Source organism: Hyla sarda, unplaced genomic scaffold (genome assembly GCF_029499605.1).
Source record: "Hyla sarda isolate aHylSar1 unplaced genomic scaffold, aHylSar1.hap1 scaffold_69, whole genome shotgun sequence".
Taxonomy (NCBI): Eukaryota; Metazoa; Chordata; class Amphibia; order Anura; family Hylidae; genus Hyla; species Hyla sarda.
In genome coordinates, this window is record NW_026610707.1 from 668,388 (window position 1) to 695,468 (window position 27,081).

Genomic DNA, 27,081 nt, shown 5'->3' on the forward strand with positions numbered 1-27,081 from the left:
ATGACTGAGACCAATGATATCGCAATGACTGAGACTGATGATGTCACAATGACTGAGACCGGTGATGTCACAATGACTGAGACCGATGATGTCACAATGACTGAGACCGATCATGTCACAATGACTGATGATGTCACAATGACTGAGATCAATGATGTCACAATGACTGAGACTGATGATGTCACAATGACTGAGATCAATGATGTCACAATGACTGAGACAATGATGTCACAATGTCTGATGATGTCACAATGACTGAGACTGATGATGTCACAATGACTGATGATGTCAAAATGACTGAGACTGATGATGTCACAATGACTGAGACTGATGATGTCACAATGACTGAGACCGATGATGTCACAATGACTGAGACCGATGATGTCACAATGACTGAGATCAATGATGTCACAATGACTGATGATGTCACAATGACTGAGACCGATGATGTCACAATGACTGAGACCGATAATGTCACAATGACTGAGACTGATGATGTCACAATGACTGAGATCAATGATGTCACAATGACTGAGATCAATGATGTCACAATGACTGAGACAATGATGTCACAATGACTGATGATGTCACAATGACTGAGACTGATGATGTCACAATGACTGATGATGTCACAATGACTGAGACTGATGATGTCACAATGACTGAGACCGATGATGTCACAATGACTGAGACCGATGATGTCACAATGACTGAGATCAATGATGTCACAATGACTGATGATGTCACAATGACTGAGACCGATGATGTCACAATGACTGAGACCGATGATGTCACAATGACTGAGACCGATCATGTCACAATGACTGAGACTGATGATGTCACAATGATTGAGACCAATGATGTCACAATGACTGAGAACGATGATGTCACAATGACTGAGACCGATGATGTCACAATGACTGAGACCAATGATGTCACAATGACTGATGATGTCACAATGACTGAGACCAATGATATCACAATGACTGAGACTGATGATGTCACAATGACTGAGACCGATGATGTCACAATGACTGAGACCGATGATGTCACAATGACTGAGACCGATCATGTCACAATGACTGATGATGTCACAATGACTGAGACCAATGATGTCACAATGACTGATGATGTCACAATGACTGAGACCAATGATATCGCAATGACTGAGACTGATGATGTCACAATGACTGAGACCGATGATGTCACAATGACTGAGACCGATGATGTCACAATGACTGAGACCGATCATGTCACAATGACTGATGATGTCACAATGACTGAGATCAATGATGTCACAATGACTGAGACTGATGATGTCACAATGACTGAGATCAATGATGTCACAATGACTGAGACAATGATGTCACAATGTCTGATGATGTCACAATGACTGAGACTGATGATGTCACAATGACTGATGATGTCACAATGACTGAGACTGATGATGTCACAATGACTGAGACTGATGATGTCACAATGACTGAGACCGATGATGTCACAATGACTGAGACCGATGATGTCACAATGACTGAGATCAATGATGTCACAATGACTGATGATGTCACAATGACTGAGACCGATGATGTCACAATGACTGAGACCGATAATGTCACAATGACTGAGACTGATGATGTCACAATGACTGAGATCAATGATGTCACAATGACTGAGATCAATGATGTCACAATGACTGAGACAATGATGTCACAATGACTGATGATGTCACAATGACTGAGACTGATGATGTCACAATGACTGATGATGTCACAATGACTGAGACTGATGATGTCACAATGACTGAGACCGATGATGTCACAATGACTGAGACCGATGATGTCACAATGACTGAGATCAATGATGTCACAATGACTGATGATGTCACAATGACTGAGACCGATGATGTCACAATGACTGAGACCGATGATGTCACAATGACTGAGACCGATCATGTCACAATGACTGAGACCGATGATGTCACAATGATTGAGACCAATGATGTCACAATGACTGAGAACGATGATGTCACAATGACTGAGACCGATGATGTCACAATGACTGAGACCAATGATGTCACAATGACTGATGATGTCACAATGACTGAGACCAATGATATCACAATGACTGAGACTGATGATGTCACAATGACTGAGACCGATGATGTCACAATGACTGAGACCGATGATGTCACAATGACTGAGACCGATCATGTCACAATGACTGATGATGTCACAATGACTGAGATCAATGATGTCACAATGACTGAGACTGATGATGTCACAATGACTGAGATCAATGATGTCACAATAACTGAGACAATGATGTCACAATGTCTGATGATGTCACAATGACTGAGACTGATGATGTCACAATGACTGATGATGTCACAATGACTGAGACTGATGATGTCACAATGACTGAGACTGATGATGTCACAATGACTGAGACCGATGATGTCACAATGACTGAGACCGATGATGTCACAATGACTGAGATCAATGATGTCACAATGACTGATGATGTCACAATGACTGAGACCGATGATGTCACAATGACTGAGACCGATGATGTCACAATGACTGAGACCGATCATGTCACAATGACTGAGACTGATGATGTCACAATGACTGAGACAATGATGTCACAATGACTGAGACTGATGATGTCACAATGACTGAGACCGATGATGTCACAATGACTGAGACCGATGATGTCACAATGACTGAGATCAATGATGTCACAATGACTGATGATGTCACAATGACTGAGACCGATGATGTCACAATGACTGAGACCGATAATGTCACAATGACTGAGACTGATGATGTCACAATGACTGAGATCAATGATGTCACAATGACTGAGATCAATGATGTCACAATGACTGAGACAATGATGTCACAATGACTGATGATGTCACAATGACTGAGACTGATGATGTCACAATGACTGATGATGTCACAATGACTGAGACTGATGATGTCACAATGACTGAGACCGATGATGTCACAATGACTGAGACCGATGATGTCACAATGACTGAGATCAATGATGTCACAATGACTGATGATGTCACAATGACTGAGACCGATGATGTCACAATGACTGAGACCGATGATGTCACAATGACTGAGACCGATCATGTCACAATGACTGAGACTGATGATGTCACAATGATTGAGACCAATGATGTCACAATGACTGAGAACGATGATGTCACAATGACTGAGACCGATGATGTCACAATGACTGAGACCAATGATGTCACAATGACTGATGATGTCACAATGACTGAGACCAATGATATCACAATGACTGAGACTGATGATGTCACAATGACTGAGACCGATGATGTCACAATGACTGAGACCGATGATGTCACAATGACTGAGACCGATCATGTCACAATGACTGAGATCAATGATGTCACAATGACTGAGACTGATGATGTCACAATGACTGAGATCAATGATGTCACAATAACTGAGACAATGATGTCACAATGTCTGATGATGTCACAATGACTGAGACTGATGATGTCACAATGACTGAGACTGATGATGTCACAATGACTGAGACCGATGATGTCACAATGACTGAGACCGATGATGTCACAATGACTGAGATCAATGATGTCACAATGACTGATGATGTCACAATGACTGAGACCGATGATGTCACAATGACTGAGACCGATGATGTCACAATGACTGAGACCGATCATGTCACAATGACTGAGACTGATGATGTCACAATGACTGAGACAATGATGTCACAATGACTGATGATGTCACAATGACTGAGACTGATGATGTCACAATGACTGATGATGTCACAATGACTGAGACTGATGATGTCACAATGACTGAGACTGATGATGTCATAATGACTGAGACCGATGATGTCACAATGACTGTGACCGATCATGTCACAATGACTGCGACCGATGATGTCACAATGACTGAGACCGATGATGTCACAATGACTGAGACCGATCATGTCACAATGACTAAGACTGATGATGTCACAATGATTGAGACCAATGATGTCACAATGACTGAGACAATGATGTCACAATGACTGATGATGTCACAATGATTGAGACCAATGATGTCACAATGACTGAGACAATGATGTCACAATGACTGATGATGTCATAATGACTGAGACCGATGATGTCACAATGACTGTGACCGATCATGTCACAATGACTGTGACCGATGATGTCACAATGACTGAGACCGATGATGTCACAATGACTGAGACCGATCATGTCACAATGATTGAGACCAATGATGTCACAATGACTGAGACAATGATGTCACAATGACTGATGATGTCACAATGACTGAGACTGATGATGTCACAATGACTGATGATGTCACAATGACTGAGACTGATGATGTCACAATGACTGAGACTGATGATGTCATAATGACTGAGACCGATGATGTCACAATGACTGTGACTGATGATGTCACAATGACTGATGATGTCACAATGACTGAGACTGATGATGTCACAATGACTGAGACTGATGATGTCATAATGACTGAGACCGATGATGTCACAATGACTGTGACCGATCATGTCACAATGACTGCGACCGATGATGTCACAATGACTGAGACCGATGATGTCACAATGACTGAGACCGATCATGTCACAATGACTAAGACTGATGATGTCACAATGATTGAGACCAATGATGTCACAATGACTGAGACAATGATGTCACAATGACTGATGATGTCACAATGATTGAGACCAATGATGTCACAATGACTGAGACAATGATGTCACAATGACTGATGATGTCATAATGACTGAGACCGATGATGTCACAATGACTGTGACCGATCATGTCACAATGACTGTGACCGATGATGTCACAATGACTGAGACCGATGATGTCACAATGACTGAGACCGATCATGTCACAATGATTGAGACCAATGATGTCACAATGACTGAGACAATGATGTCACAATGACTGATGATGTCACAATGACTGAGACTGATGATGTCACAATGACTGATGATGTCACAATGACTGAGACTGATGATGTCACAATGACTGAGACTGATGATGTCATAATGACTGAGACCGATGATGTCACAATGACTGTGACTGATGATGTCACAATGACTGATGAGGTCACAATGACTAAGACCGATCATGTCACAATGACTGATGATGTCACAATGACTGATGATGTCACAATGACTGAGACCGATGATGTCACAATGACTGATGATGTCACAATGACTGAGACTGATGATGTCACAATGACTGAGACCGATGATGTCACAATGACTGAGACTGATGATGTCACAATGACTGAGACCGATCATGTCACAACATCTGAGACTGATGATGTAACTTAAAGAGTCAGCAAAATTGAAAGAAAAGAGAAAAAAAACACTACAGAGATGCAAACCCAATCATAACATATCAATAATGTAAAAGGGTTCTATAGAGATTGCTGCTTACTGTATACTGTGGGAAGAGCAGTCTCACCTCCCCGTATTCTTCTTCTGTAGTCCGGCCTCTAGTGACCATCATGTGACCATCACTAGAGGCTGCAGTGCAGCAGAAGAATATAGACAGGACCATGGGCAGGTGAGAATGTTGTCCCACAGTATACAGTAAGCAGCAATCTGTATAGAGACTCTTCTGTAGTCCGGCCTCTAGTGACCATCATGTGACCATCACTAGAGGCTGCAGTGCAGCGGAAGAATACAGACAGGACCATGGGGAGGTGAGAATATTGTCCCACAGTATACAGTAAGCAGCGATCTGTAGAGAACATCAGCAGCACAAATCTCTCTCCTCTCCTAATAGGTTTTTTAGAAAGTATCAGCGCAATAAAAGTATCTGTGCGTCTGTTTGGCTTTTAAACTGGACTAGGAGGGTCTGCGGGGGACACACTATGGCCTGGAATAGCAGAGACGATGATGCTCTAGTGTTGTGAATACTACACAGTATATTGTATATAATGTATATATTGTCTGATATAATGTATATAATGTCTGATATAATGTATATAATGTGTATAATGTATATATTGTCTGATATAATGTATATAATGTCTGATATAATGTATATAATGTGTATAATGTATATATTGTCTGATATAATGTATATAATGTCTGATATAATGTCTGATATAATGTATATAATGTGTATAATGTATATATTGTCTGATATAATGTATATAATGTCTAATGTAATGTATATAATGTGTATAATGTATATATTGTCTGATATAATGTATATAATGTCTGATATAATGTATATAATGTGTATAATGTATATATTGTCTGATATAATGTATATAATGTCTAATGTAATGTATATAATGTGTATAATGTATATATTGTCTGATATAATGTATATAATGTCTGATATAATGTATATAATGTGTATAATGTATATATTGTCTGATATAATGTATATATTGTCTGATATAATGTATATAATGTCTGATATAATGTATATAATGTATATAATGTCTAATATAATGTATATAATGTGTATAATGTATATATTGTCTGATATAATGTATATAATGTCTAATGTAATGTATATAATGTGTATAATGTATATATTGTCTGATATAATGTATATAATGTCTGATATAATGTATATAATGTATATAATGTCTAATATAATGTGTATAATGTATATATTGTCTGATATAATGTATATAATGTCTGATATAATGTATATAATGTGTATAATGTATATATTGTCTGATATAATGTATATAATGTCTAATGTAATGTATATAATGTGTATAATGTATATATTGTCTGATATAATGTATATAATGTCTGATATAATGTATATAATGTATATAATGTCTAATATAATGTGTATAATGTATATATTGTCTGATATAATGTATATAATGTCTGATATAATGTATATAATGTATATAATGTCTAATATAATGTATATAATGTATATAATGTCTGATATAATGTATATAATGTCTGATATAATGTATATAATGTGTATAATGTATATATTGTCTGATATAATGTATATAATGTGTATAATGTATATATTGTCTGATATAATGTATATAATGTCTAATGTAATGTATATAATGTGTATAATGTATATATTGTCTGATATAATGTATATAATGTCTGATATAATGTATATAATGTGTATAATGTATATATTGTCTGATATAATGTATATAATGTCTGATATAATGTATATAATGTCTAATGTAATGTATATAATGTGAATTCGGGTAGAAAAACAGACATGGTGCACATCTACAATCTTGTATAATGATCTGATTGCTTCTCAGCATAAATTCAAAAACTAACAGGTTGTTATTATACGTTTTGATCAAACAGTACAAGCCACTCGCCACGTCAAGGCCGCCTATCCAGAGTGGGTCCCTAACGTCTCTAGCATAAAATGGCGCAGATCCGGGTGGCGACCACCACTGCCGCGACACCAGTGTCCACAGGGGGGGGAACGACCCACTGGCAGAGCGGCCCCAATGCCACTCAAACCAGTCTATGGGCCGCACCCCCCCGCAGACACGGCGCCACGGCAGCAACGGACGCCGCACAGCACCACACCAGTGTGAACATATAATGTATATAACGTCTAATATAATGTATATAAAGTATATATTGTCTGATATAATGTATATAATGTCTGATATAATGTCTAATATAATGTATATAATGTATATAATGTATATAATGTCTGATATAATGTATATAATGTATATAATGTCTGATATAATGTATATAATGTATATTTTGTCTGATATAATGTATATAATGTATATAACGTCTAATATAATGTATATAAAGTATATATTGTCTGATATAATGTATATAATGTCTGATATAATGTCTAATATAATGTATATAATGTATATAATGTATATTTTGTCTGATATAATGTATATAAAGTATAAAATGTCTAATATATTGTATATAACCTGCAGAACTTGCCGCTGTAGAATAACGGAGAGAAAGTGATTTCCATAATTAACTAATGAGTCCGAGACGACATCTGGTCCCTGCATAATAAATGGGTCCGGGAACATTGTATCCTGAGCGCGGAGAATGGTAAATATATATATATATATATATATATATACAGCCCGAACAATAACCACAGAATATTATAGAGAATATAGAGGGGCAGTGAGGGGACCGGACCCACATTGTCACCTGATGATATATATATATACAGCCCGAACAATAACCACAGAATATTATAGAGAATATACAGGGACTGTGAGGGGACCGGACCCACATTGTCACCTGATAATATATATATATACAGCCCGAACAATAACCACAGAATATTATAGAGAATATACAGGGGCAGTGAGGGGACCGAACCCACATTGTCACCTGATGAAATATATATATATACAGCCCGAACAATAACCACAGAATATTATAGAGAATATAGAGGGGCTGTGAGGGGACCGGACCCACATTGTCACCTGATAATATATATATATACAGCCCGAACAATAACCACAGAATATTATAGAGAATATACAGGGGCAGTGAGGGGACCGGACCCACATTGTCACCTGATGATATATATATATACAGCCCGAACAATAACCACAGAATATTATAGAGAATATACAGGGGCAGTGAGGGGACCGGACCCACATTGTCACCTGATGATATATATATATACAGCCCGAACAATAACCACAGAATATTAGAGAATATACAGGGGCAGTGAGGGGACCGGACCCACATTGTCACCTGATGATATATATATATACAGCCCGAACAATAACCACAGAATATTAGAGAATATACAGGGGCAGTGAGGGGACCGGACCCACATTGTCACCTGATGATATATATATATATACAGCCCGAACAATAACCACAGAATATTATAGAGAATATACAGGGACTGTGAGGGGACCGGACCCACATTGTCACCTGATAATATATATATATACAGCCCGAACAATAACCACAGAATATTATAGAGAATATACAGGGACTGTGAGGGGACCGGACCCACATTGTCACCTGATTATATATATATATATACAGCCCGAACAATAACCACAGAATATTATAGAGAATATAGAGGGACTGTGAGGGGACCGGACCCACATTGTCACCTGATGATATATATATATACAGCCCGAACAATAACCACAAAATATTATAGAGAATATACAGGGGCAGTGAGGGGACCGGACCCACATTGTCACCTGATTTTATATATATATATATATATATATATATATATATATATATATACAGCCCGAACAATAACCACAGAATATTAGAGAATATACAGGGACTGTGAGGGGACCGGACCCACATTGTCACCTGATAATATATATATATACAGCCCGAACAATAACCACAGAATATTAGAGAATATACAGGGGCTGTGAGGGGACCGGACCCACATTGTCACCTGATAATATATATATATACAGCCCGAACAATAACCACAGAATATTATAGAGAATATACAGGGGCAGTGAGGGGACCGGACCCACATTGTCACCTGATGATATATATATATATATATATATATATATATATATATATATGCAACCCGAACAATAACCACAGAATATTATAGAGAATATACAGGGACTGTGAGGGGACCAGACCCACATTGTTACCTGATAATATATATATATACAGCCCGAACAATAACCACAGAATATTATAGAATATACAGGGACTGTGAGGGGACCGGACCCACATTGTCACCTGATGATATATATATATATATATATATATATATATATACAGCCCGAAAAATAACCACAGAATATTATAGAGAATATACAGGGACTGTGAGGGGACCGGACCCCCATTGTCACCTGATGAGATATATATATATATATATACAGCCCGAACAATAACCACAGAATATTATAGAGAATATACAGGGACTGTGAGGGGACCGGACCCACATTGTCACCTGATGATATATATATATACAGCCCGAACAATAACCACAGAATATTAGAGAATATACAGGGGCAGTGAGGGGACCGGACCCACATTGTCACCTGATGATATATATATATATATATATATATATATATATATACAGCCCGAACAATAACCACAGAATATTAGAGAATATACAGGGGCAGTGAGGGGACCGGACCCACATTGTCACCTGATGATATATATATATACAGCCCGAACAATAACCACAGAATATTAGAGAATATACAGGGGCAGTGAGGGGACCGGACCCACATTGTCACCTGATGATATATATATATACAGCCAGAACAATAACCACAGAATATTATAGAGAATATACAGGGGCAGTGAGGGGACCGGACCCACATTGTCACCTGATAATATATATATATATATATATATATATATATATACAGCCCGAACAATAACCACAGAATATTATAGAGAATATACAGGGGCTGTGAGGGGACCGGACCCACATTGTCACCTGATTATCTATATATATACAGCCCGAACAATAACCACAGAATATTAGAGAATATACAGGGACTGTGAGGGGATCGGACCCACATTGTCACCTGATAATATATATATATATATATATATATATATATACAGCCCGAACAATAACCACAGAATATTATAGAGAATATACAGGGACTGTGAGGGGACCGGACCCCCATTGTCACCTGATTATATATATATATACAGCCCGAACAATAACCACAGAATATTAGAGAATATACAGGGACTGTGAGGGGACCGGACCCACATTGTCACCTGATGATATATATATATATATATATATATATATATATATATATCTATATATACAGCCCGAACTACACTCAGATTACACTCAGGTTATACCCAGGTGAGGTCACACACAGGTTGTACCCAGATTACACTCAGGTTATACCCAGATTACACTCAGGTTATACCCAGGTGAGGTCACACTCAGGTTGTACCCAGGTCCCACTCAGGTTGTACACAGATTACACTCAGGTTGTACCCAGGTCCCACTCAGGTTGTACCCAGGTCCCACTCAGGTTGTACCCAGATTACACTCAGGTTGAACCCAGGTTACACTCAGGTTATACCCAGGTGAGGTCACACTCAGGTTGTACCCAGGTCCCACTCAGGTTGTACCCAGATTACACTCAGGTTGTACCCAGGCCACACTCAGGTTGTAAACAGATTAAACTCAGGTTGTACACAGATTGCACTCAGTTTGTACCCACGTCACACTCAGGTTGTACCCAGGTCACACTCAGGTTATACCCTGGTCACACTCAGGTTGTACCCAGGTCACACTCAGGTTGTATCCAGGTTACCCATAGACATGTTCTCTTTGTTGTTCATCACTTTTTCTTGTCCCCATTATCTCCCTCTAAGTCCTTGTCCTAATAGAGCAGTGAGGGATATAGATCCATATGGCGGCACACTCATCAATCTCCTATAGTTGCCGCCTTCTGGGCCTTTTATTTGCATTTTGCTGTCAGTAAATCAATATTATAAATTGTGTAAGAAGAGACGTGATCATTATATTCAGACACGTCCGATATACAGGAGAGATGAGCGGCCGAGGAGCCATCAGTCATACGGGATGAACATCTCCTCTACGGACCCATTGAACTTTCTCACTTGTTGTTGGTTCTGAAGGAATCATCATGACCCATTGTAATTTCCACCTGTTATTTGGGTCTAGGGGAGTCATGACTCGAGGGTCTTTCCCCTCTGTTGTTCCGTATACATGAGCCACTAGGTGTTTAGATTTGTATTTTGGTCTTGGTGGCTCACAATCTATTGGACTTGTAGTTGAATCCAAAGCATTCATAACCAATTGAGCCTTTTCACCTTGTGGTTTGGTCTAGGGGAGTCAGGATCCACCAAGTTCCATTTACTAGAGGGGCCTTGTTGGGCCACGACTGACCCAATAGACATTTTTTCTTGGTTGGGTCCAGGGGAGTCATGTATAATCAAAAATTTCCTATTGTGAATCAGTTTTGGGGTCATTTCTCATTAAAAGTTCTTGCTTGTTGTTGGGTCTAAGTGGATAATGATGACCTACCCGACCTGAACTTTTCCCCCTTTATTTGGTTCCAGGGAAGTCACGACCCATTAAACTTTATCCCTTTTTGTTGGGTATAAGGGATTCATGTACCATGAAACTTTCTTTCTAATGGTTGGGTCTCGAGGTCTCATGGCCCATTCAACCTTCCCCCTTGTGGTTCAGTATAGAGGAGTCGTTATCCACTAGGTGTTTAAACTTGTAGGTCGGTCTAGGTGAGTCATGACCTATTGGACTTTCCCCCTTAAAGTTGAGTCCATAGAAGTCATAGTCCAATGGGCCTCTTCACCTTGTGGTTGGATCTAGTGGAGTCAGGATCCATTACGTTCAACCTAGTGGGGTCGTATTGGGTCATGACCCAATGGACATGTTGTGGTTGGGTCAAGGGGAATCATGTACCATCAAACCAATGGGCCTTTCTACCATGTGGTTGGGTCTAGGGGAGTTAGTATCCATTAAGTTCCGCCTAGGGGGTGTCAGAACCCGTAGGGTTAATCTACCCTGAGAGTTTTTGTTTTCCTTGGTTGCTGGGACTACGCCTCTGTGTTTTTGGGTGTGGTTCAGTTTGCGGCCAATTGGAGTCCTCCTGTTTGTTGCACAGGGATATATAAGGAGGTCTTTCCCAGTCATTCCTTGCCTGTGAAAGTTCTTGTAACTGACCTAGCAACCTCTGTATTCATATTGTTTATTCTGGTTATGTGACTCTTGGCTCGGCTTTTGACTACCCTTTGTCTCTCTGTTATTGTAGCTTGGACTCAGCTCGTTGACTTCGTATTTGTGTGGGTGCGTGTTTAGGTTATTTCTGTTAGTTTGTGTGCCTTCAGCTGTTCTCGACCTTTGTCAGTTTTTTGTAGTTAATTATTTTGACTACTGACTCCCATCACTTATATAGGAAGGGATCAGCACCGTGGTTGTGAACCTGCTTCCTAGGGCAGGTAAGAAGCAAGGACAGAGGGAGTGGGTGAGTTCAGGGCTGCACTCTATCCCTGCCCTATGTGACAGGGGGGCTTATTGGGTCATGACCAAGTGGACATTTTCTGTTGTGGTCGGGTCTAGTGGAGTCAGGATACATTACGTTCAACCTAGTGGGGTCTTATTGGGCCATGACCCAATGGACATTTACTGTTGTGGTCTGACTTCTTGTTGGGTCTAAGGGGAATCATCATGACCCATTAAACTTTCCACTTAATATTGGGTCAGGGGGAGTCATGAGCCATTGAATTTTCCTCTTGTGGTTCAATATAGAGAAGTCATGGTCCCCTAGGTGTTTTGACTTGATGGGTCATTGACTAGATTCGTAACCCATTGGCCTTTTACCCTTATGGGTTGGTCTGGAGCAGTGGTGTCAAACTGTAACCCTCTAGATGTTGCAAAACTCCCAGCATGCCTGGACAACCAAAAGCCTATCTGCCTTCTCCAGCGGATCAACACTGTCCCTGAAAGGTAAATCAAGGCTTCCCTATATTCTCATCCCTTTGTGCAGTGGTCACACACTGTGGTCCTCCAGATGTTGCAAAACCTCAACTCCCAGCATGCCTGGACAGCAAAAAAAGAAACTGCCTGCCTTTTCCAGAGGATCCACACTGTCTCTTAAAGGTTAATCGAGGCTTCCCTCTCATCTGATCCCTTTGTGCTGTGGTCTCAAACTGTGGTCCTCCTATTATGGCAAAACTTCAACTCCCAGCATGCATGGACAGCGAAAAAAAAAAACTGTCTGCCTTCTCCAGAGTATCCACACTGTCCCTCAAAGGTAAATCAAAGCTTCCCTCTCATCTGATCCCTTTGTGCAGTGTTGTCAAACGGTGGCCATCCAGATATTGCAAAACTTCAACTCCCAGCATGCCCGGACAGCCAACGGCTGGTCTAGAGGGTCTAAGAAGGTTGGATCTACTGGATGTTCCGCTCATGGCTGGAATAGGGATCTGGATCAGGATCTTAAGGTGCTCCGGATGCCCACCGGGCCCCCACACATAGATGCTCTGAGATGGTGCAGGGGCCCGCCCCTATTATTTGGCCCCGATAACATTGTATACTGTTAGATACGGAGAAGCTTCCGATCCCTGGGACACATGAGATGCAGAACCGTTCTCAGCCTCGTACGTTCCGTCAGTCGGGCGCCCGATCCTGTAACGTTCCGTCTCCGTGTTGTCTTAATTAGAATCTGCAGAGATGTCAGATAATGCGGAGCGGTGATGTGTCTCTCCAGATATGGCGCTTATCCCTTGCAGCGGCAGCGGACGATATCTCAGGACGCTTTTTCCCCAGAAACATTAAGATTATATCGACGATTATTCTAAGTATCCGGCGTTCGTCATCTTCATTCATTCCTGTCGGATCCTGTATATACCGGGGCCCGGAGCCGCCATCTATGTGTATTATATATACTGTATATACCGGGGCCCAGAGCCGCCATCTATATGTATTGTATATACTGTATATACCAGGGCCCGGGGCCCCCATCTATATGTATTGTATATACTGTATATACCGGGGCCCAGAGCCGCCATCCATATGTATTGTATATACTGTATATACCGGGGCCCGGAGCCCCCATCTATATGTATTGTATATACTGTATATATACCGGGGCCCGGAGCCCCCATCTATATGTATTGTATATACTGTATATACCGGGGCCCGGAGCCGCCATCTATATGTATTGTATATACTGTATATACCGGGGCCCGGAGCCGCCATCTATATGTATTGTATATACTGTATATACCGGGGCCCGGAGCCGCCATCTATATGTATTGTATATACTGTATATACCAGGGCCCGGAGCCCCCATCTATATGTATTGTATATACTGTATATACCGGGGCCCGGAGCCCCCATCTATATGTATTGTATATACTGTATATACCGGGGCCCGGAGCCCCCATCTATATGTATTGTATATACTGTATATACCGGGGCCCGGAGCCTCCATCTATATGTATTGTATATACTGTATATACCGGGGCCCAGAGCCCCCATCTATATGTATTGTATATACTGTATATACCGGGGCCCGGAGCCCCCATCTATATGTATTGTATATACTGTATATACCGGGGCCCGGAGCCGCCATCTATATGTATTGTATATACTGTATATACCGGGGCCCGGAGCCGCCATCTATATGTATTGTATATCCTGTATATACCAGGGCCCGGAGCCGTCATCTATATGTATTGTATATACTGTATATACCGGGGCCCGGAGCCGCCATCTATATGTATTGTATATCCTGTATATACCAGGGCCCGGAGCCGTCATCTATATGTATTGTATATACTGTATATACCGGGGCCCAGAGCCGCCATCTATATGTATTGTATATACTGTATATACTGGGGCCCAGAGCCGCCATCTATATGTATTGTATATACTGTATATACCGGGGCCCGGAGCCGCCATCTATATGTATTGTATATACTGTATATACCGGGGCCCGGAGCCGCCATCTATATGTATTGTATATACTGTATATACTGGGGCCCAGAGCCGCCATCTATATGTATTGTATATACTGTATATACCGGGGCCCGGAGCCGCCATCTATATGTATTGTATATACTGTATATACCGGGGCCCAGAGCCGCCATCTATATGTATTGTATATACTGTATATACCGGGGCCCCATCTATATGTATTGTATATACTGTATATACCGGGGCCCGGAGCCGCCATCCATATGTATTGTATATACTGTATATACCGGGGCCCGGAGCCCCCATCTATATGTATTGTATATACTGTATATACTGGGGCCCGGAGCCGCCATCTATATGTATTGTATATACTGTATATACCGGGGCCCGGAGCCTCCATCTATATGTATTGTATATACTGTATATACCGGGCCCGGAGCCGCCATCTATATGTATTGTATATACTGTATATACCGGGGCCCGGAGCCCCCATCTATATGTATTGTATATACTGTATATACCGGGGCCCGGAGCCTCCATCTACATGAATTGTATATACTGTATATACCGGGGTCAGGAGCCCCCATCTATATGTATTGTATATACTGTATATACCGGGGCCCGGAGCCGTCATCTATATGTATTGTATATACTGTATATACTGGGGCCCGGAGCCGTCATCTATATGTATTGTATATACTGTATATACCGGGGCCCGGAGCCCCCATCTATATGTATTGTATATACTGTATATACCGGGGCCCAGAGCCGCCATCTGTATGTATTGTATATACTGTATATACCGGGGCCCGGAGCCGCCATCTATATGTATTGTATATACTGTATATACCGGGGCCTGGAGCCGCCATCTATATGTATTGTATATACTGTATATACCGGGGCCCGGAGCCCCCATCTATATGTATTGTATATACTGTATATACCGGGGCCCGGAGCCCCCATCTATATGTATTGTATATACTGTATATACCGGGGCCCGGAGCCGCCATCTATATGTATTGTATATACTGTATATACCGGGCCCGGAGCCCCCATCTATATGTATTGTATATCCTGTATATACCGGGGCCCGGAGCCGCCATCTATATGTATTGTATATACTGTATATACCGGGGCCCGGTGCCGCCATCTATATGTATTGTATATCCTGTATATACCGGGGCCCGGAGCCCCCATCTATATGTATTGTATATACTGTATATACTGGGGCCCGGAGCCGCCATCTATATGTATTGTATATACTGTATATACCGGGGCCCGGAGCCCCCATCTATATGTATTGTATATACTGTATATACCGGGGCCCGGAGCCGCCATCTATATGTATTGTATATACTGTATATACCAGGGCCCGGAGCCCCCGTCTATGTGTATTGTATATACTGTATATACCGGGGCCCAGAGCCGCCATCTATATGTATTGTATATACTGTATATACCAGGGCCCGGGGCCCCCATCTATATGTATTGTATATACTGTATATACCGGGGCCCAGAGCCCCCATCTATATGTATTGTATATACTGTATATACCGGGGCCCCATCTATATGTATTGTATATACTGTATATACCGGGGCCCCATCTATATGTATTGTATATACTGTATATACCGGGGCCCGGAGCCTCCATCTATATGTATTGTATATACTGTATATACCGGGCCCGGAGCCGCCATCTATATGTATTGTATATACTGTATATACCGGGGCCTGGAGCCGCCATCTATATGTATTGTATATACTGTATATACCGGGGCCCGGAGCCGCCATCTATATGTATTGTATATACTGTATATACCGGGGCCCGGAGCCGCCATCTATATGTATTGTATATACTGTATATACCGGGGCCCGGTGCCGCCATCTATATGTATTGTATATCCTGTATATACCGGGGCCCGGAGCCGCCATCTATATGTATTGTATATACTGTATATACCAGGGCCCGGAGCCCCCGTCTATGTGCATTGTATATACTGTATATACCGGGGCCCGGAGCCGCCATCTATATGTATTGTATATACTGTATATACCGGGGCCCGGAGCCCCCGTCTATGTGCATTGTATATACTGTATATACCGGGGCCCGGAGCCGCCATCTATATGTATTGTATATACTGTATATACCGGGGCCCGGAGCCGCCATCTATATGTATTGTATATACTGTATATACCAGGGCCCGGAGCCCCCGTCTATGTGCATTGTATATACTGTATATACCGGGGCCCGGAGCCGCCATCTATATGTATTGTATATACTGTATATACCGGGGCCCGGAGCCGCCATCTATATGTATTGTATATACTGTATATACTGGGGCCCGGAGCCGCCATCTATGTGTATTATATATACTGTATATACCGGGGCCCGGAGCCCCCATCTATATGTATTGTATATACTGTATATACCGGGGCCCGGAGCCTCCATCTATATGTATTGTATATACTGTATATACCGGGGCCCGGAGCCCCCATCTGTATGTATTGTATATACTGTATATACTGGGGCCTGGAGCCGCCATCTATATGTATTGTATATACTGTAAATACCGGGGCCCAGAGCCCCCATCTATATGTATTGTATATACTGTATATACCGGGGCCCGGAGCCCCCATCTATATGTATTGTATATACTGTATATACTGGGGCCCGGAGCCGCCATCCATATGTATTGTATATACTGTATATACCGGGGCCCGGAGCCGCCATCTATATGTATTGTTTATACTGTATATACCGGGGCCCGGAGCCGCCATCTATATGTATTGTATATACTGTATATACCAGGGCCCGGAGCCCCCGTCTATGTGTATTGTATATACTGTATATACCGGGGCCCGGAGCCGCCATCTATATGTATTGTATATACTGTATATTCCGGGGCCCGGAGCCGCCATCTATATGTATTGTATATACTGAATATACCGGGGCCCAGAGCCGCCATCTATATGTATTGTATATACTGTATATACCGGGGCCCAGAGCCCCCATCTATATGTATTGTATATACTGTATACACTGGGGCCCGGAGCCGCCACATACACAGCTCCCATATAACACCGCTATATACTAAAATAAAATAGTACTGATACCCAACTCCCGTATAACACCGCCATATACTAACATAAAATAGTACTGATACCCGACTCCAGTATAACACTGCTATATACTAACATAAAATAGTACTGATACGCAGCTCCTGTATAACACCGCCATATACTAACATAAAATAGTACTGATACACAGCTCCCGTATAACACCGCTATATATTAACATAAAATAGTACTGATATACAGCTCCCGTATAACACCGCCATATACTAACATAAAACATTACTGATATACAGCTCCCGTATAACACCGCTATATACTAACATAAAATAGTACTGATATACAGCTCCTGTATAACACCGCTATATAATAACATAAAATAGTACTGATATACAGCTCCCGTATAACACCGCTATATACTAACATAAAATAGTACTGATATACAGCTCCTGTATAACACCGCTATATACTAACATAAAATAGTACTGATACATAGCTCCTGTATAACACCGCTATATACTAACATAAAATAGTACTGATACATAGCTCCTGTATAACACTGCTATATACTAATATAAAATAGTACTGATACATAGCTCCTGTATAACACCGCTATATACTAACATAAAATAGTACTGATATACAGCTCCCGTATAACACCGCTATATACTAACATAAAATAGTACTGATATACAGCTCCTGTATAACACCGCTATATACTAACATAAAATAGTGCTGATACATAGATCCTGTATAACACTGCTATATACTAACATAAAATAGTACTGATATACAGCTCCCGTATAACACCGCTATATACTAACATAAAATAGTACTGATATACAGCTCCTGTATAACACCGCTATATACTAACATAAAATAGTGCTGATACATAGATCCTGTATAACACCGCTATATACTAACATAAAATAGTACTGATATATAGCTCCCGTATAACACCGCTATATACTAATATAAAATAGTACTGATACATAGATCCTGTATAACACCGCTATATACTAACAATAAAATAGTGCTGATATATAGCTCTCGTATAACACCGCTATAAACTAACATAAAATAGTACTGATATACAGCTCCGGTATAAACCCGCTATATACTAACTTAAAATAATACTGATATATAGCTCCCGTATAACACCGCTATATACTAATATAAAATAGTGCTGATACATAGCTCCTGTATAACACCGCTATATAATAACATAGAATAGTACTGATACACAGCTCCCGTATAACACCGCTATATACTAACATAACTGATATACAGCTCCTGTATAACACTGCTATATACTAACATAAAATAGTACTGATATACAGCTCCTATATAACACCGCTATATACTAACACAAAATAGCACTGATACACAGCTCCCACATAACACCGCTATATACTAACATAAAATAGTACTGATATAAAGCTCCTGTATAACACTGCTACATACTAACATTAAATAGTGCTGATATACAGCTCCTGTATAAATCCGCTATATACTAACATAAAATAGTACTGATATATAGCTCCCGTATAACACCGCTATATACTAACAAAAAATAGTGCTGATACATAGATCCTATATAACACCGCTATATACTAACATAAAATAGTACTGATATACATCTCCCGTATAACACCGCTATAAACTAACATAAAATAGTACTGATATATAGCTCCCGTATAACACCGCTATATACTAACATAAAATAGTAGTGATATACAGCTCCTGTATAAACCCGCTATATACTAACATAAAATAGTACTGATATATAGCTCCCGTATAACACCGCTATATACTAACATAAAATAGTGCTGATACATAGATCCTGTATAACACCGCTATATACTAACATAAAATAGTACTGATATACAGCTCCTGTATAACACTGCTATATACTAACATAAAATAGTGCTGATATATAGCTCCCGTATAACACCGCTATATACTAACATAAAATAGTACTGATATACAGCTCCTATATAACACCGCTATATACTAACATAAAATAGTGCTGATATATAGCTCCCGTATAACACCGCTATATACTAACATAAAATAGTGCTGATATATAGCTCCCGTATAACACCGCTATATACTAACATAAAATAGTACGGATCTATAGCTCCCGTATAACACCGCTATATACTAACATAAAATAGTGCTGATGTATAGCTCCCGTATAACACCGCTATAAACTAACATAAAATAGTACTGATATACAGCTCCTGTATAAACCCGCTATATACTAACATAAAATAGTACTGATATATAGCTCCCATATAACACCGCTTTATACTAACATAAAATAGTGCTGATACATAGATCCTGTATAACACCGCTATATACTAACATAAAATAGTACTGATATACAGCTCCTGTATAACACCGCCATATACTAACATAAAATAGTACTGATATACAGCTCTTGTATAACACCGCTATATACTAACATAAAATAGTTGTTACGCCAAGCGCTCCGGGTCCCCGCTCCTCCCCGGAGCGCTCGCAACATCCTCACTACGGCAGCGCCCCGGTCGGATCCACTGACCGGGTGCGCTGTGATTCCGCCTCCAGCCGGGATGCGATTCGCGATGTGGGTGGCGCCCGCTCGCGAAGCGCACCCCGGCTCCCGTACCTGACTCGCTCTCCGTCAGTCCTGTCCCGGCGCGCGCGGCCCCGCTCCCTAGGGCGCGCGCGCGCCGGGTCTCTGCGATTTAAAGGGCCACTGCGCCACTGATTGGCGCAGTGGTTCTAATTAGTGTGTTCACCTGTGCACTCCCTATGTATACCTCACTTCCCCTGCACTCCCTCGCCGGATCTTGTTGCCATTGTGCCAGTGAAAGCGTTTCCTTGTGTGTTCCTAGCCTGTGTTCCAGACCTCCTGCCGTTGCCCCTGACTACGATCCTTGCTGCCTGCCCCGACCTTCTGCTACGTCCGACCTTGCTTTTGTCTACTCCCTTGTACCGCGCCTATCTTCAGCAGTCAGAGAGGTTGAGCCGTTGCTAGTGGATACGACCTGGTCACTACCGCCGCAGCAAGACCATCCCGCTTTGCGGCGGGCTCTGGTGAAAACCAGTAGTGACTTAGAACCGGTCCACTAGCACGGTCCACGCCAATCCCTCTCTGGCACAGAGGATCCACCTCTTGCCAGCCGAATCGTGACAGTAGATCCGGCCATGGATCCCGCTGAAGTTCCTTTGCCAGTTGTCGCCGACCTCACCACGGTGGTCGCCCAGCAGTCGCAACAGATAGCGCAACAAGGCCACCAGCTGTCTCAACTGACCGTGATGCTACAGCAGCTACTACCACAGCTTCAGCAACAATCTCCTCCGCCAGCTCCTGCACCTCCTCCGCAGCGAGTGGCCGCTTCCAGCCTACGACTATCCTTGCCGGATAAATTTGATGGGGACTCTAAGTTTTGCCGTGGCTTTCTTTCTCAATGTTCCCTGCACTTGGAGATGATGTCGGACCAGTTTCCTACTGAAAGGTCTAAGGTGGCTTTCGTAGTCAGCCTTCTGTCTGGGAAAGCTCTGTCATGGGCCACACCGCTCTGGGACCGCAATGACCCCGTCACTGCCTCTGTACACTCCTTCTTCTCGGAAATTCGAAGTGTCTTTGAGGAACCTGCCCGAGCCTCTTCTGCTGAGACTGCCCTGTTGAACCTGGTCCAGGGTAATTCTTCCGTTGGCGAGTACGCCGTGCAATTCCGTACTCTTGCTTCTGAACTATCCTGGAATAATGAGGCCCTCTGCGCGACCTTTAAAAAAGGCCTCTCCAGCAACATTAAAGATGTTCTGGCCGCACGAGAAATTCCTGCTAACCTGCATGAACTCATTCATCTAGCCACTCGCATTGACATGCGTTTTTCCGAAAGGCGTCAGGAGCTCCGCCAGGATATGGACTTTGTTCGCACGAGGCGTTTTTTCTCCCCGGCTCCTCTCTCCTCTGGTCCTCTGCAATCTGTTTCTGTGCCTCCCGCCGTGGAGGCTATGCAAGTTGACCGGTCTCGCCTGACACCTCAAGAGAGGACACGACGCCGTATGGAGAATCTCTGCCTGTACTGTGCCGGTACCGAACACTTCCTGAAGGATTGTCCTATCCGTCCTCCCCGCCTGGAAAGACGTACGCTGACTCCGCACAAAGGTGAGACAGTCCTTGATGTCAACTCTGCTTCTCCACGCCTTACTGTGCCTGTGCGGATATCTGCCTCTACCTTCTCCTTCTCCACTATGGCCTTCTTGGATTCCGGATCTGCAGGAAATTTTATTTTGGCCTCTCTCATCAACAGGTTCAACATCCCAGTGACCAGTCTCGCCAGACCCCTCTACATCAATTGTGTTAACAATGAAAGATTGGACTGTACCATACGTTACCGCACGGAGCCCCTCCTAATGTGCATCGGACCTCATCACTAGTGTTGAGCGGCATAGGCCATATTCGAATTCGCGAATATTCGCGAATATATGGACGAATATTCGTCATATATTAGCGAATATTCGCATATTCGTTATATTCTCGTTTTATTTTCGCGTGTGCGAAAATACGCGTATACGAAAATTAACATATGCGGATTTTCGCATATGCGAAAAGTAGCATATGCTAATTTCGCATATGCGAATTTTCGCACGCCAGTCTCACACAGTAGTATTACAGCCTTCTTTACACCACACAAGCTGGAAGCAGAGAGGGGTGATCACTGTGATGTGTACTGTGGAGAAAAAAAAAAAAAACGAATATTCGTAATTACGAATATACAGCGCTATATTCGCGAAATTCGCGAATTCGCGAATATGCGATATTCGCGAATAATATTCGAATTGCGAATATTCGCGAGCAACACTACTCATCACGAAAAAATTGAGTTTTTGGTCCTCCCCAATTGCACTTCCGAAATTCTCCTTGGACTACCATGGCTTCAACGCCATTCCCCAACCCTTGATTGGTCCACAGGGGAGATCAAGAGCTGGGGTACCTCTTGTTTCAAGGACTGCCTTAAACCGGTTCCCAGTACTCCCTGCCGTAACCCTGTGGTTCCTCCTGTAACCGGTCTCCCTAAGGCCTATATGGACTATGCTGACGTATTTTGCAAAAAACAAGCTGAGACTTTACCTCCTCACAGGCCTTATGACTGTCCTATTGACCTCCTCCCGGGCACTATTCTCCCCGGGGCAGAATTTATCCTCTGTCCGCCCCAGAGACTCTTGCCATGTCCGAATACATCCAGGAAAATTTAAAAAAGGGGTTTATCCGCAAATCCTCCTCTCCTGCCGGAGCTGGATTTTTCTTTGTGTCCAAAAAAGATGGCTCCCTACGTCCTTGCATTGACTACCGCGGACTTAATAAAATCACGGTAAAGAACCGCTACCCCCTACCTCTTATCTCTGAACTCTTTGATCGCCTCCAAGGTGCCCACATCTTAACCAAACTGGACTTAAGAGGTGCTTATAATCTCATCCGCATCAGGGAGGGGGACGAATGGAAAACTGCATTTAACACTAGAGATGGACACTTTGAGTATCTGGTCATGCCCTTTGGCCTGTGCAACGCCCCTGCCGTCTTCCAAGACTTTGTTAATGAAATTTTTCGTGATCTCTTATATTCCTGTGTTGTTGTGTATCTGGACGATATTCTGATTTTTTCTGCCAACTTAGAAGAACACCGCCAGCATGTCCGCATGGTTCTTCAGAGACTTCGTGACAATCAACTTTATGCCAAAATGGAGAAATGTCTGTTTGAATGTCAATCTCTTCCTTTCCTAGGATACTTGGTCTCTGGCCAGGGACTACAAATGGATCCAGATAAACTCTCTGCCGTCGTAGATTGGCCACGCCCCTCCGGACTCCGTGCTATCCAGCGCTTTTTGGGGTTCGCCAATTATTATAGACAATTTATTCCACATTTTTCCACCATTGTGGCTCCTATCGTGGCTTTAACCAAGAAAAATGCCAATCCTAAGTCATGGCCTCCTCAAGCGGAAGACGCTTTTAAACGGCTCAAGTCTGCCTTTTCTTCTGCCCCCGTGCTCTCCAGACCTGACCCATCTAAACCCTTCCTATTGGAGGTTGATGCCTCCTCAGTGGGAGCTGGAGCGGTCCTTCTTCAAAAAAATTCTTCCGGGCATGCTGTTACTTGTGGTTTTTTTTCTAGGACCTTCTCTCCGGCGGAGAGGAACTACTCCATCGGGGATCGAGAGCTACTGGCCATTAAATTAGCACTTGAGGAATGGAGGCATCTGCTGGAGGGATCAAAATTTCCAGTTATTATTTACACCGATCACAAGAATCTCTCCTATCTCCAGTCTGCCCAACGGCTGAATCCTCGCCAGGCCAGGTGGTCTCTGTTCTTTGCCCGGTTTAATTTTGAAATTCACTTTCGCCCTGCCGACAAGAACATTAAGGCCGATGCTCTCTCTCGTTCCTCGGATGCCTCGGAAGTAGAGCTCTCTCCGCAACACATCATTCCTCCTGACTGCCTGATCTCCACTTCTCCAGCCTCCATCAGGCAAACTCCTCCAGGGAAGACCTTCGTCTCTCCACGCCAACGCCTCGGAATCCTCAAATGGGGTCACTCCTCCCACCTCGCAGGCCATGCGGGCATCAAAAAATCCTTGCAACTCATCTCTCGTTTCTATTGGTGGCCGACTCTGGAGACGGATGTTGTTGATTTCGTGCGGGCCTGCACTGTCTGTGCCCGAGATAAGACTCCTCGCCAGAAGCCTGCTGGTCTCCTTCATCCTCTGCCTGTCCCCGAACAGCCTTGGTCTCTGATTGGTATGGACTTTATTACAGACTTGCCCCCATCAGGTGGCAACACTGTTGTTTGGGTGGTCGTTGATCGATTTTCCAAGATGGCACATTTTATTCCTCTTCCTGGTCTTCCTTCAGCACCTCAGTTGGCAAAACAATTTTTTGTACACATTTTTCGTCTTCACGGGTTGCCCACGCAGATCGTCTTGGATAGAGGCGTCCAATTCGTGTCAAAATTCTGGAGGGCTCTCTGTAAACAACTCAAGATTAAATTAAACTTTTCTTCTGCTTATCATCCTCAATCCAATGGGCAAGTAGAAAGAATTAACCAAGTCCTGGGTGATTATTTACGGCATTTTGTTTCCTCCCGCCAGGATGACTGGGCAGATCTTCTACCATGGGCCGAATTCTCGTACAACTTCAGAGTCTCTGAATCTTCTTCCAAATCTCCATTTTTCGTGGTGTACGGCCGTCACCCTCTTCCCCCCCTCCCTACTCCCTTGCCCTCTGGTTTGCCCGCTGTGGATGAAATAACTCGTGATCTTTCCACCATATGGAAAGAGACCCAAAATTCTCTCTTACAGGCTTCATCGCGCATGAAAAAGTTTGCCGATAAGAAAAGAAGAGCTCCCCCCATTTTTTCTCCCGGAGACAAGGTATGGCTCTCCGCTAAATATGTCCGCTTCCGTGTCCCCAGCTACAAATTGGGCCCACGCTATCTTGGTCCTTTCAAAGTCTTGTGCCAAATTAATCCTGTCTCTTACAAACTTCTTCTTCCTCCTTCTCTCCGTATTCCTAATGCCTTTCATGTCTCTCTTCTTAAACCACTCATCATCAACCGTTTCTCTCCCAAACTTGTTTCTCCCACTCCTGTCTCCGGTTCTTCTGACATCTTCTCCGTGAAAGAGATACTGGCCTCCAAAAATGTCAGAGGAAAAACTTTTTTTTTGGTTGACTGGGAGGGCTGTGGTCCTGAAGAGAGATCCTGGGAACCTGAGGACAATATCCTAGATAAAAGTCTGGTCCTCAGGTTCTCAGGCTCCAAGAAGAGGGGGAGACCCAAGGGGGGGGGGGTACTGTTACGCCGAGCGCACCGGGTCCCCGCTCCTCCCCGGAGCGCTCGCAACATCCTCACTACGGCAGCGCCCCGGTCGGATCCACTGACCGGGTGCGCTGTGATTCCGCCTCCAGCCGGGATGCGATTCTCGATGTGGGTGGCGCCGGCTCGCGATGCGCACCCCGGCTCCCGTACCTGACTCGCTCTCCGTCAGTTCTGTCCCGGCGCGCGCGGCCCCGCTCCCTAGGGCGCGCGCGCGCCGGGTCTCTGCGATTTAAAGGGCCACTGCGCCACTGATTGGCGCAGTGGTTCTAATTAGTGTGTTCACCTGTGCACTCCCTATGTATACCTCACTTCCCCTGCACTCCCTCGCCGGATCTTGTTGCCATCGTGCCAGTGAAAGCGTTTCCTTGTGTGTTCCTAGCCTGTGTTCCAGACCTTCTGCCGTTGCCCCTGACTACGATCCTTGCTGCCTGCCCCGACCTTCTGCTACGTCCGACCTTGCTTCTGTCTACTCCCTTGTACCGCGCCTATCTTCAGCAGTCAGAGAGGTTGAGCCGTTGCTAGTGGATACGACCTGGTTACTACCGCCGCTGCAAGACCATCCCGCTTTGCGGCGGGCTCTGGTGAAAACCAGTAGTAACTTAGAACCGGTCCACTAGCACGGTCCACGCCAATCCCTCTCTGGCACAGAGGATCCACCTCTTGCCAGCCG

General features: G+C 43.0%; 1 long non-coding RNA gene across 3 annotated transcripts in view; it reads left to right on the forward strand.

The window, feature by feature from the left end:
• The window catches only part of LOC130343845 (uncharacterized), a 136,534-nt gene that overhangs the window by 91,627 nt on the left and 17,826 nt on the right, over window positions 1-27,081 (forward strand). For all 3 annotated transcript variants that reach the window (XR_008882998.1, XR_008882999.1, XR_008883000.1), the window contains one exon: window positions 7,986-8,109. This is a non-coding gene — a long non-coding RNA (uncharacterized LOC130343845). The remainder of the gene's footprint in view (window positions 1-7,985; window positions 8,110-27,081) is intronic.